An 11,879-nucleotide genomic window follows, 5' to 3' on the forward strand; every position below is an offset into this window, starting at 1 on the left:
CTAGGTTCTACTTACTTTGAGAAAGTAGAAATACAGTTTTTGACTGGTGTAAGGGTGTAGGAGAGCTTGTGGAAGTTAGAAAGAATGGAACTTTAAGAGTTGGTAGTAGAGGCATGTAGTTTTCATGTAAAGGAGAACAGGTGATCAGGACTTGGGAACAAGATTATGTGAATGGTGTATTGGCAATATGGAAGAGAAATTTTTTTCACAATAGAAAAAACTCATAAGTTCCCTGAGAAGTTTTAGACAAACACAATTTTGTAATTCTCTCTAACAAAACTCGAACTTGGGAACAGGAACTTTGTGTCCTTGTGATACTTTTGTATCTATTTCATTTAAGCAGAGAGCCAGTGAAGTCTTTCACTTACTTTTCAGTCTCTTTCTCTCTACTGGTTCCTTGCCGAATTCCTACAAACACCCTCCATCACTTGATCCCCCCATCCCTGCTGACTACCATCCTATTTTTCCTACTGTCTTTTGTAGGTTAACTCTTTGGAAACAGTCTGAGATCAATGCTTGCACTTTTTCTCTTCTCATATCTCTTCTTAACCCTCTAGAATCTGGCTTATTATTTTACTGAAACCACTTTTTCCGAAGTCGATGATTTCTTAGTTGCCAAATCCAATGGCTTTTTTCTTAATTTTCAATCTCTTTCACCTCTCTTCAACCTTTGATACTGTGGATCACCCTCTTCTCTGTAATGGGCCAGAACTCTGGAGAAAGGTACTTGAAGCAAGGATTCTTACAAGATATTAACTCAGTGGAATAGATAAGACAATGGTTATCTAGTTTAGTATGTTGATTAATGGTTCTCTAATTCAGTGTTATTGATTTACACTTACAACAAATAATGGTTCCCTAGTGATATAATGATTGGCTTATACTCAGTATGATGAATGGATTTAATTGCAATAAATAGAGTATTTAAGAGGTCAGAGACAGACCCCTTAAATAGAGGACTCTAAGAGACCCTCATGGTGGCTGGCCTGTTCTCCTTCACTTCTCCACTGAGACCAAAGCCCTTCTGAAGGTCCTCCAAAAAGCTAGCTTGGCCCCAAACCAAGAAGACAGACTGTGAAGGAGACAATAAAGACTTTGGACTTTATTCCTGACTATTCTTGTGGTGATTAGTCTGCTGAGAACAAGGCTGATCCTGAGACCTCCAGAAAGGTAACAATAACATTTTACTTCTTGCTACTCTCTTTTAAGTTTTTAGGACATGCCCCACTCCTCTCCTGGTTTCCTTCTGCCTGATGTGACCTTGGGTATAGAGGCATATGAAATAAGCATTCAAATCAAACATTTATTGATAATAAATCAGAATTTCATGACTCCCACATTCAGTTGAGATACTTTGTAGTCATGATACACAGTTGAAGAAGTTGGATGCTAGCTCATACCTTATATTTGCAGGTGTTCTTCAGGATTATGTTCTGTGTTTTCTTGTCTTCTATCCTTTTCCCTTAGTCATCTCATCAGCTCCCACTGATATAATCACCATCTCTATGGTGATGATACTTAAATCTCACTTTCCTGCCTCAGTTTCTTTGCTGCCTCCAATCTCATATTTCCAACTATCTTTTATATATTTTCAACTAGGTGTCCAGTAAACATCTGAATCTCAGTACATCTAAATAGAACTCTTTATCTTTCCCTCTAAACCCTCCCCCCCCCCCCCCATCCTGCTTTCCCTATGATTGTATCCTCCCAGTCCCTTAGACTAACTCTAGGCGTTGTCCTGGGTTTCTCTCTATTTTTTACTCCCACATTCAATATGATGTCTATTGATTTCACTTTTGCAACATCCCTCAAATCTGTTCCCTTTTCTCCTGTATAGATACTCTTTGTCTCACACCTGGATCACTGCAATGGTTGCTGGTGGATCCGTCCACCTCAATTTTTCTCTATACCAATCCATGAATGTGAATTTGCTAAAACACAGGTCTTTCTTTGTCTTTACTCATATCTTTATTCAGTAAATTCCAGTGGCTCCCTATTGACTTCAAGATCAAATACAAAATGCTGTTTGGTATTCAAACATAATCTAGCCCCCTCCGACCTCTTCAGTATTCATGTACCTTACTTCCCACATGTATTCTTTGATCCAGTAACATGGATCTCTACATAAATAAGACATGAAACTATTTCTTGACTCTGGGCACTTTTTCTTGCAATCCCTCATATCTGGGGTGCTCTCCCTTCTCTACTCTATTTACCTTCCTGACTTAATTTAAGTCCCATGTAAAATCCTTCTCCAATACCCTCTCTCTGTTAATTATTTTTTATTTATCCTGATGTAACCAGCTTTATATTTGTTGCATGTTGTCTCCCCTCACCACCATTAGAATGTAAGCTTTTTGTGGGCAAGGATTATCTTTTGCTTTGCTTTGTATTCCCAGCATTTAGCAATGTTCCGGGCACACAGTAAATCCCTAATAAATGCTTATTGAATTGAATTTCAACAAGGCCTCTTTATAAGAGTTCTTGAAAGACATTACTGGGATAACCTTGAGGGCCCAGAATAATAACAAAAAACCAGGAAAATCTATGCCTGTCTGTGGTGTTTACCATTGTTATAGAACATGTCCATTGCAAAGTCCCCTAGTTGCTGAAATCTCCTATTGGAGCTCCCATTTGCAGATGGCTCTATTCTGATTGCATTGAGCCCTGGAACACTAGTCTCCTAAAAAGGATCTACAATCACTCATAGTTTAACTGTTCATAGAGGAAAAACTATAGATGAAGAATGATCATTTCCAAAGCCGTAATATTCTCTACAGTTGGATGTAAAACTGATAAAACTGGTTGTTGTATACCTCATTCTTTAATAGTTATGGAGGAGGAGACAAACAATACGGTGGGCCCATAATTAAACAGGATGTGAGGAACTCTCTTTTTTTTGTTTTTTGAGGCAATTAGGATTAAGTGACTTGTTTAGGATTACATAGTAGTATCTGAAGTTAAATTTGAACTCAAGTCCTTCTGATTTCAGGGTTGGTGCTCTATTCACTCTACAACTTAGTGCCTCATTAACGTGTCTTTAGGAAATCACAGTACTTTGAATGACCTCACACTTTTAAAACAAAGGCTCAATTTTGGCATGAAACACTGTGGGCCATCCAAAAGACAACAGAAAAAAATCATGGGAAAAACACACAATTTGCAACATTTTTCCAATGGATAAATGCATAGAAGCAGAGAAATACAAAGGAACATCCCTTTGGGTTGGGTCCATATTTCCTGCAGGCTAAGAATGAGCAGATAACTAAGCTCTCTGAGCGGTTTTGTAGATAAGATTACTAGACTGTAGGTGGGTTTACTTAGTTGATGGTGGCTTCATCAAGGTTCAGAAGTTGCTAAGGAGGAGAAGAAGATGGAAGTAGGGAGCAAGGTGATTTCAGAAACCTATATTGCATACATGTGGGGCTATGAAAAAAGGGTAGAGGTTCTGGCCCATTACAAAAGAGGAATGAAAGGAAGGGAGAAAAGGGAAGAACAACAAGGGAGAGAGTCCCACATCAAATTGATTCAAGAGGATGAGACACAGCAGACTGAGGTTTTTGACACAAGCCTCTTTCAGGTTGAAAGGGGTGGAAGAGACACAATTATCAAATAACTACAGTGACATGTAGGAATTTCAGATGAAATCAGATATATAAAGTAGATTTCTAATGGAAATGGCTATAAGGAATGTTGTGTTGGTAGGGGAAATTAAGATTTCAGTTAAAGTGAAGAGGGTATTGATTGAATGCAGAGTTTGTTGACCATAGAATGGGGACTCCAAAGAAGACAACGGTATGGCTAAAATATGGACAAACCAGATTTCGATGGAAGTGGGGAGGAGCAAATATGGGTCAGGATATAAAGTCAATGAAATCATTGAGAAAAACCCCATCCATATATGGGCATAAAGAAAGGCTTCTTTGAGGAGTTAGAATTGGAAGGAATTGGTGTTAAATTGGAATTGGTCATGAAGGAAGGATAGGGCACTACCATGAACTATGCTTAGTACTGAAAATACAGGCAAAAAGGAAACTCTGCCTTCGAGGATTTTACATTTTTTTAAAGTTATTTTATTATCAATTTTTAATCCTCCCCTCTCCTTTCCAATGAGAAAAATAAGACATCACACACACACATACATTTGTGAAAAATACTTTTCTACATTAACCAAGTTTCCCTACCTCCCAAAGCATGAGTATACCTGTTTTTTGTGTTTTTTTTCCCCCTGAGGCAATTGGGGTTAAGTGACTTGCCCAGAGTCACACAGCTAGGAAGTGTTAAGTGTCTGAGGTTGGATTTGAACTCAGGTCCTTCTGATCTCAGGACTGGTGCTCTATCCACTGTGTCACCTAGCTGCCCAAGTGTACCTATTTTCTACATCCCTTTTAATCTTTATTATTTTCCTTTTCTGGTAAGTTTGAGGTATATCACCAGAGAATTGTTTTAATTTTAATGTTATTATTAGTGATTTAGAGTATTCCATATGTATTAGCTTTAATTTCTCTCTCTGAAAATGGCCTATTCATATCCTTAGACTGTGTGTCAACTGAAGATTGATTCTTACAGTTGCAAATTTAAGTGTTTTATGTATATTTTATAAATAAGATTTTTATCAGAGAAATTTGCTGAAAAGATTTGCAACTCCCCATTTCCTGCTTTTCTTCTAATTTTAGCTATGTACAAATTTTTAAAAAATTTATGTAATTGAAATTATTCATTTCACCTTTTGTAAATCCCTATCTCTGTTTTGGTCTTCCTTTATCCATAGATCTAACAGGTAATTTCTTCTGTTTCACAAATTTGCTTAAATCTAAATATTTATACATTATCTTCGTATATGTGAAGTGTTGACCTATGCCTAGTTTCTGGCATATGAGTTTACAGTTTTTCCAACAGTAGTTTTATTGGGATAGAGATCCACTTTTATAGGTATTTGGTCATAGTTCTAAATTTTCTTTTTTTTCTTTCTGAGGCTGGGGTTGTGACTTGCCCAGAGTCACACAGCTAGGAAGTGTCTGAGACCAGATTTGAACTGGAATCCTCCTGAATTCAAGGCTGGTTCTCTATCAAATGCGCCACCTAGCTGCCCCATAGTTCTAAATTTTCTCCAAAATAGCTGGATCAGTTCACAACTTCACCAACTATTCATTAGTGTAGCTATTTCTCCCTCATCTTCTGCAGCATTTGGCATTTCAGATGTGTGTGAGATGGCACTTCAAGAGTTGTTTAATTTTTATTTCTCTAATCAATAGTGATTTAGAGTATTTTTTTTCGTATAACTATGGATTGCTTTGCTTTCTTATGAAAATTGCCTATTTATATTCTTTGGTTATTTATCAATTGAAAAATGACTCGTGTTTTCATAAATTTGACAGTTCTATGCATAGCATATATTTACGAAATGAGGTTTTTACTAGAGAAACTTGCTGTAAACCTTTAAAAATATTACTGTATTTTCTGTGATAACTTTTAGCAAAGTGCAGTTTTTTTCTGAATATCTTTTAAAATTAGATTTACTTTTGCTTTTCCTTGGTCTGAAATAATGCTTGTTACTTCTGTCTTTTTCAATCTTAACAGAAATATATTAAATTCTGCTCTAGCCCTTTAATTTAACTCCATGTATGTCTTTCTGTTTCAAACATGTTTTTCATAAACAACATATTGTTGGATTCAGGTTTTTAATTTTATCTCTAATTTCTAATGCTAATTATCATTTTGTTGATGAATTCATCCCACTCATATTCACAGTTATGATTACTATGTATTTCCCTCCCGTCATCTCAATTTTTGTCTTGTCAATAGACTCCAATGTCTCTGAAGGAGAGAGTGAAGCTGATGACTTTGCCCAGATTTGCCTAACTCAAAACCAATTCATGTGTATGTTCTTCCATTTTTTACTTTACCCTCTGGATCTAAGATACTGGGTTAGTGTTCCTTTGCAAATTTTTTGATATATCTAAGCTCTTTCCTTAATAGTCTTTTAAGTAGTCCATTAATTCTTAAATTATCTATCTTTAATCTATTTTCTAGGTCACTTGTTTTTTCCAATGAGATATTTCACATTTTCTTCTATTTTTTCATTCTTTTAATTTTGTTACATTATTTCTTGATGCTTCATGGAGTCATTAGTTTCTGCTTGCCAATTCTAATTTTTAAGGAAAGATTTTCTTCAGTGAGTTTTGTACTTCTTTTTCCATTTAACTTATTCTGATTTTGAAGGAATTTTTCTCTCCATTGAAGTAGTGACTACTTTACTATTTGGCCAATTCGTTTTTTAAATGGCATTTTCTTTAGGTGTTTTTTTCCATCTGTTCATTTTCCCCCCCATAATTTTGTTATATTTCTCTCATTCCTTTTCCATTTTTTTCCTCTATCAATCTTACCACTTTCTTTAATGCCTCCAGGAATTCTTATTTGGCTTGGATCTAATTAGTATTTTTTCTTTGAGTCTTTGTTTGTAATTGTTTTGACATTATTGTCTTCTTAGTTCATGTCTTTGCCTTCCCTGCCACTATAGTAGCTTTTTCATAATGAAGTTCTTTTTGTTATTGTTATTTCTTGTCTTTCAACTTGATGTTAGACTTGGATTCTGCTCACTCAGAAGTGGGGAGGCACTGTCACAAGCTTCATGCTTTTTCACACTGTTGTTTTCAGAGCTAGTTTGGGAGTCTGCAAGTTTTTGGTACTTCCAGAAGTATGCTCACCTGATCTGCATTCTGATCTTTATCTAGGAAGGGACTCTGATGCCCTGCAGCTGCAAGTGCTAGCATTCTCTTTTCCTTGAAACTGAGACAAGGCCTCTGATCAACAGTATTTATTCCTCTTTATCCTGGAACTGTTACTGAGAACTGTGTAGGAGCACTACAGTTGCCAATCAACACCAGCTGTGCCCAGTGTCAGACTACTTGTCTAACTTCTCCCCCAATCATCTCTGGATTGAGAGCTCTTAAAGCTTATGCAGCTACTGTTGTTGCCATCAAGAGTATGTACTCTATACAGAATTCCACTCTAATGTCAAAAATATCTCCTGTCAACCTCCCATGTTCTCTTAAGTCTGAAAAAATGTACTATTCGGATCTTTTGTTTTGTTGGTTCCGCTTTTCCAAAATTTGATGTAAGGTATTATTCTGAAGTTGTTTGCAGAGTTCAGCTGAGTTGCAGCTTCAGATCTGCTTTCTTGGTTCCAACTCACTGCTAACTTTTCTAATATCCTATTCAATTTAATATTTTAATTGTTTAATTTGTGGTTAGATTTATTTAGATCTGAAAAGGAGGTAAACTGAGATCCCTCACAATTTTGGTTTTACTATTTCCTTTTAAAATTTCCCCTTTAATTAGATATTTTCTTCAAACTTTAGTTGAAACACAATAGATTTTGCTTAGGCCTCTTATTTTAATTTTCTGTGTATCTCTCTGCTTCAAATGTGTTTATTATAAACATACTGTTAGATTCTATCTTCTAATCCATTATGCCAATTTCTTTTATGGGTGAGTTCATCTCATTTACATTCACAATTATGATTGCTGTTTATTTGTCTTCATCCTATTCTCTTCTACTTATCCTCTCTCCCTCTATTTAAATCTCTTTTTTGCTTTCCTTTTTAAAATAGTATTTTTTTCCCCAAATACATGCAAAGATAGGTTTTGACTTTCATCTCTGCAAAACCTTGTGTTCCAAAATTTTCTTTCTCCCTACTTTTTCCCTTCCCAAGATAGCAAGCAATTCAATAATAGGTTAAATATGTGTGGTTCTTCTAAATGTATTTCCATATTTGTCATGCTGAACAAGAAAAATCACATCAAAGGGGGGAAAATCACAAGAAAGAAAAAAACAAAGCAAACAACAACAAAAAGGTGAAAATACTAGATCCACATTCAGTCTCCATAGTTCTCTCTCTGAATGCAGATAGCACTCTCCATTCTAAGTCTATTGGAATTGTCTTAAATCACCTTATTGTTGAAAAAATCCAAGTCTTTCATAGTTGATCATCCTATAATTTTGATGTTACTATGTACAATGATTTTTAAATTCTGCTCACTTCAGTCAACATCAGTTCAGGTAATTCTTTCCAGGCTTTTCTGAAATCAGCTTGCTCATCATTACTTATGGAACAGTAATATTCCATTACATTCATATATCACAACTTATTCAGTCACTCTTTTTTTTAAATTAATTTTATAATTATAACTTTTTTTTTTGACAGTACATATGCATAGGTAATTTTTTTTTTTTTTTTTTTTTTTTTTTACAACATTATCCCTTGTACTTCCTTCTGTTCTGAATTTTTCCCCTCCTTCCCTCCACCCCCTCCCCTAGATGGCAGGCATTCCCATACATATTAAATATCTTGTAGTATATCCTAGGTACAATATATATGTGCAGAACCAAATTTTGTTGTTGTTGCAAAGGAAGAATTGGATTCAGAAGGTAAAAATAATCTGGGGAGAAAAACAAAAAATGCTAACAGTTTACACTCATTTCCTAGTGTTCTTTCTCTGGGTGTAGCTGATTCTGTCCATCTTGATCAATTGGAATTGGATTAGCTCTTCTCTATGTTGAAAATATCCACTTCCATCAGAATACATCCTCATATAGTATCATTGTTGAAGTGTATAATGATCTCCTAGTTCTGCTCGTTTCACTCAGCATCAGTTGATATAAGTCTCTCCAAGCCTCTCTGTATTCCTCCTGTTGGTCATTTCTTACAGAACAATAATATTCCATAACATTCATATACCATAATTTACCCAACCATTCTCCAATTGATGAGGATCCGTTCATTTTCCAGTTTCTAGCCACTACAAAAAGGGCTGCCACAAACATTTTGGCACATACAGGTCCCTTTCCCTTCTTTAGTATTTCCTTGGGATTATTCAGTCACTCTTCAGCTGATGGGCATCCACTCAATTTCCAGTTTCTTGCTATTACAAGAAAAGGCTGCTACAAACATTTTTGCACATGTAGGTCCTTTTCCTGCTTTTATCCCTCTGCGAGATACAGATCCAGTAAAGACATTGCTGAATCAAATGTCCTTTGGGCATAGTTCCAAATTCCTCCCTAGAATTGCTGTATTATTTCACAATTTCACCAACAATTCATTACTGTTCCAGTTTTCCTACACCCCCCCCCCAACATTTTCCCCCCAGTGATTCAGTACTACATTTATTTACTTCTAATTCAGTTCCAAATCTTCCCACCCCATGACCAATGAATAGACAAGGGAAAACATTTTAAATACATATAGATATGCAAAACAAATTTCCCATATTACATGCGGAAAGAGGGAAAAAAAGAAAGAAAGCAAAGAACACATGTATCAATTTTCTGATCGGAATTCACTCAGATACATTTTCTAGATCTGTATTAAAGAGATGTAAAGGGAGAATTGGATTTTTATGTTTCCTGTCAATCACTATCTTGACTCCACTTCAGTTTGAAACTTTTTAATTTTGTGAAATTGAAGCAGACTCTTTTGTCTTTTATGATCATTTCTAGACTACCTTGTTGTATATATTTTTTCTACCTTTTTATTATTATTCCTTTTTTTTTTTCTTTTGCTCTTTCTTGGTTCTTTTTCTAGATGCCTTACCATTACTTTTCAGTCTTCTTTGCTAGATCTTCACCTGTTTCAGACCTGTATCTGCCAGTGTTCCCCAAGGCATTGTCCTGGATCTTTAATTCTCCCTCTATACTATTATATTTGGCAATCACATCAGTTCCTATCATTTCAATTATCCTTTGTATAGGGATGGTACTCAAATGAATCTATCTAGCCTTGATCTCTCCTGAAACTATTAAATATTTTGAAATTGAGTTCTAAACACCTTAATCTGAACATTTCTAAAGCTTAGCTACTTGTATTCCCCTCAGAATTATCTTTTCTTTCTAATTTCCTTACTGTTGTCTAGAGTACCATCCTTCTTTCAATGTCAGGCTCACATTTTGGATGTTTTCTCTGACATCTCACTTTAAAAAAGAAAAATTTATTAAAGCTTTGTATTTACAAAGCATATGTATAGGTAATTTTTCCAACACTGACTCTTGCATAACCTTTTATTGCAAATTTTCCCCTCTTTCCCCCCACCTAGCTGGCAGGTAGTCCAATACATGTTAATTATGTTGAAATACATGTTAGATCCTATACACACACACACATATACACATATTTATACAGTTATCTTGTTGCTCAAGAAAAATTAGATCAAGAAGGAAGAAAAAACTTAGAAAGAAAACAAATGCAAGTTAATAACAACAGAGAGTGAGAACGTTATGTTGTGTTCCACATTCTGTTCCCACGGTTCTCTCTCTGGGTTTAGACGGCTCTCTCCATCACTGAATAAGGGGAACTGGTTTGAATCTCAATGTTGAAGACAGCCATGTCCATCAGAATTGATCATCATATAGCCTTGTTGTTGCCATGTATAATATCCTGGTGTTATTCACTTCATGTAGCATCAGTTCATGTAAGTCTCTTCAGGCCTCACTGAAATCATCTTGTTGGTCATTTCTTACAGAACAATAATATTCCATAACATTCATACACCATAACTTATTTAGCCATTCCCCAATTAATGGGCATCCACTCAGTTTCCAGTTTCTTGCCACTACAAACAGGGCTGCCACAAACATTTTTGCATATGTGGATCCCCTTGCCTCCTTTAAGATCTCTTTGGGATAATAAACCCAGTAGAAACACTTCTGGATAGAAGGGTATGCACAGTTTGATAACTTTTTGAGCATAGTTCCAAACTGCTCTCCAGAATGGTTAGATCCATTCACAATTCCACCAACAATGTATCAGTGTCCCAATTTTCTTATAACCCTTCCAATATTTGTCATTATCTTTTCTTGTCATCTTAACCAATCTGATAGGTGTGTAGTGGTATATCAGAGTTGTCTTAATTTGCATTTCTCTGATCAATAGTGATTTGGAGCACCTTTTTATGTGGCTACAAATGGTTTCAATATCTTCATCTGAAAATTGTCTGTTCATATCCTTTGACCATTTATCAATTGGAGTATGGCTTGAACTATTATAAATTTGAGTCAATTCTCTATATAGTTTTTAAATGAGGCCTTTATCCGATCCTTTGGATATAAAAATGTTTTCTCAGTTTATTGCTTCCCTTCTAATCTTGTCTGCATTAGTTTTGTTTTTAACTTAATATAATCAAAATTATCTATTTTATAATCAATAATGATCTCTAGTTCTTCTTTGGTCACAAATTCCTTTCTCTTCCACAAATCTGAAAGGTAAACTAATCTATGTTTTTCTAATTTGTTTATAGTATCATTCTTTATGTCTAGATCATGAACCCATTTCGACCTTATCTTGATATATGGTGTTAGGTGTGAGTCTATGCCTACTTTCTGCCATACTAGTTTCCAATTTTCCCAGCAGTTTTTGTGAAAGTGAATTCTTATCCCAAAAGCTGTGGCCTTTGGATTTGTCAAATACTAGATTGTTATAGTTATTGGCTATTTTGTCCTGTGAACCTAACCTATTCCACTGAGAAACTTCTCTTATTTCTTAGCCAGTACCAAATGGTTTTGATAACCACTGCTTTAAAATATAGTTTTAGAAAAAAAATAGATACATATATATATATATATATATATATATAGTTTTAGTACAGTTGAAGCTAGGCCACCTTCATTTGCTTTTCTCTTCATTAATTCCTTTGAAATTCTTGACCTTTTTTTCTTCCAGATGAATTTTATTATTTTTTTGTAAGTCAGTAAAATAGTTTCTTAAGAGTTTGATTGGTATAGCACTAAATAAATTAGTTTAGGGAATAGTGTCATCTTTATTATATTTGCTCGACCCATCTATGAGCACTTGATATTTTTCCAATTGCTTAGATCTGACTTTGTG

The sequence above is a fragment of the Sminthopsis crassicaudata genome, chromosome 1 (genome assembly GCF_048593235.1).
Source record: "Sminthopsis crassicaudata isolate SCR6 chromosome 1, ASM4859323v1, whole genome shotgun sequence".
NCBI classification, from domain to species: Eukaryota; Metazoa; Chordata; class Mammalia; order Dasyuromorphia; family Dasyuridae; genus Sminthopsis; species Sminthopsis crassicaudata.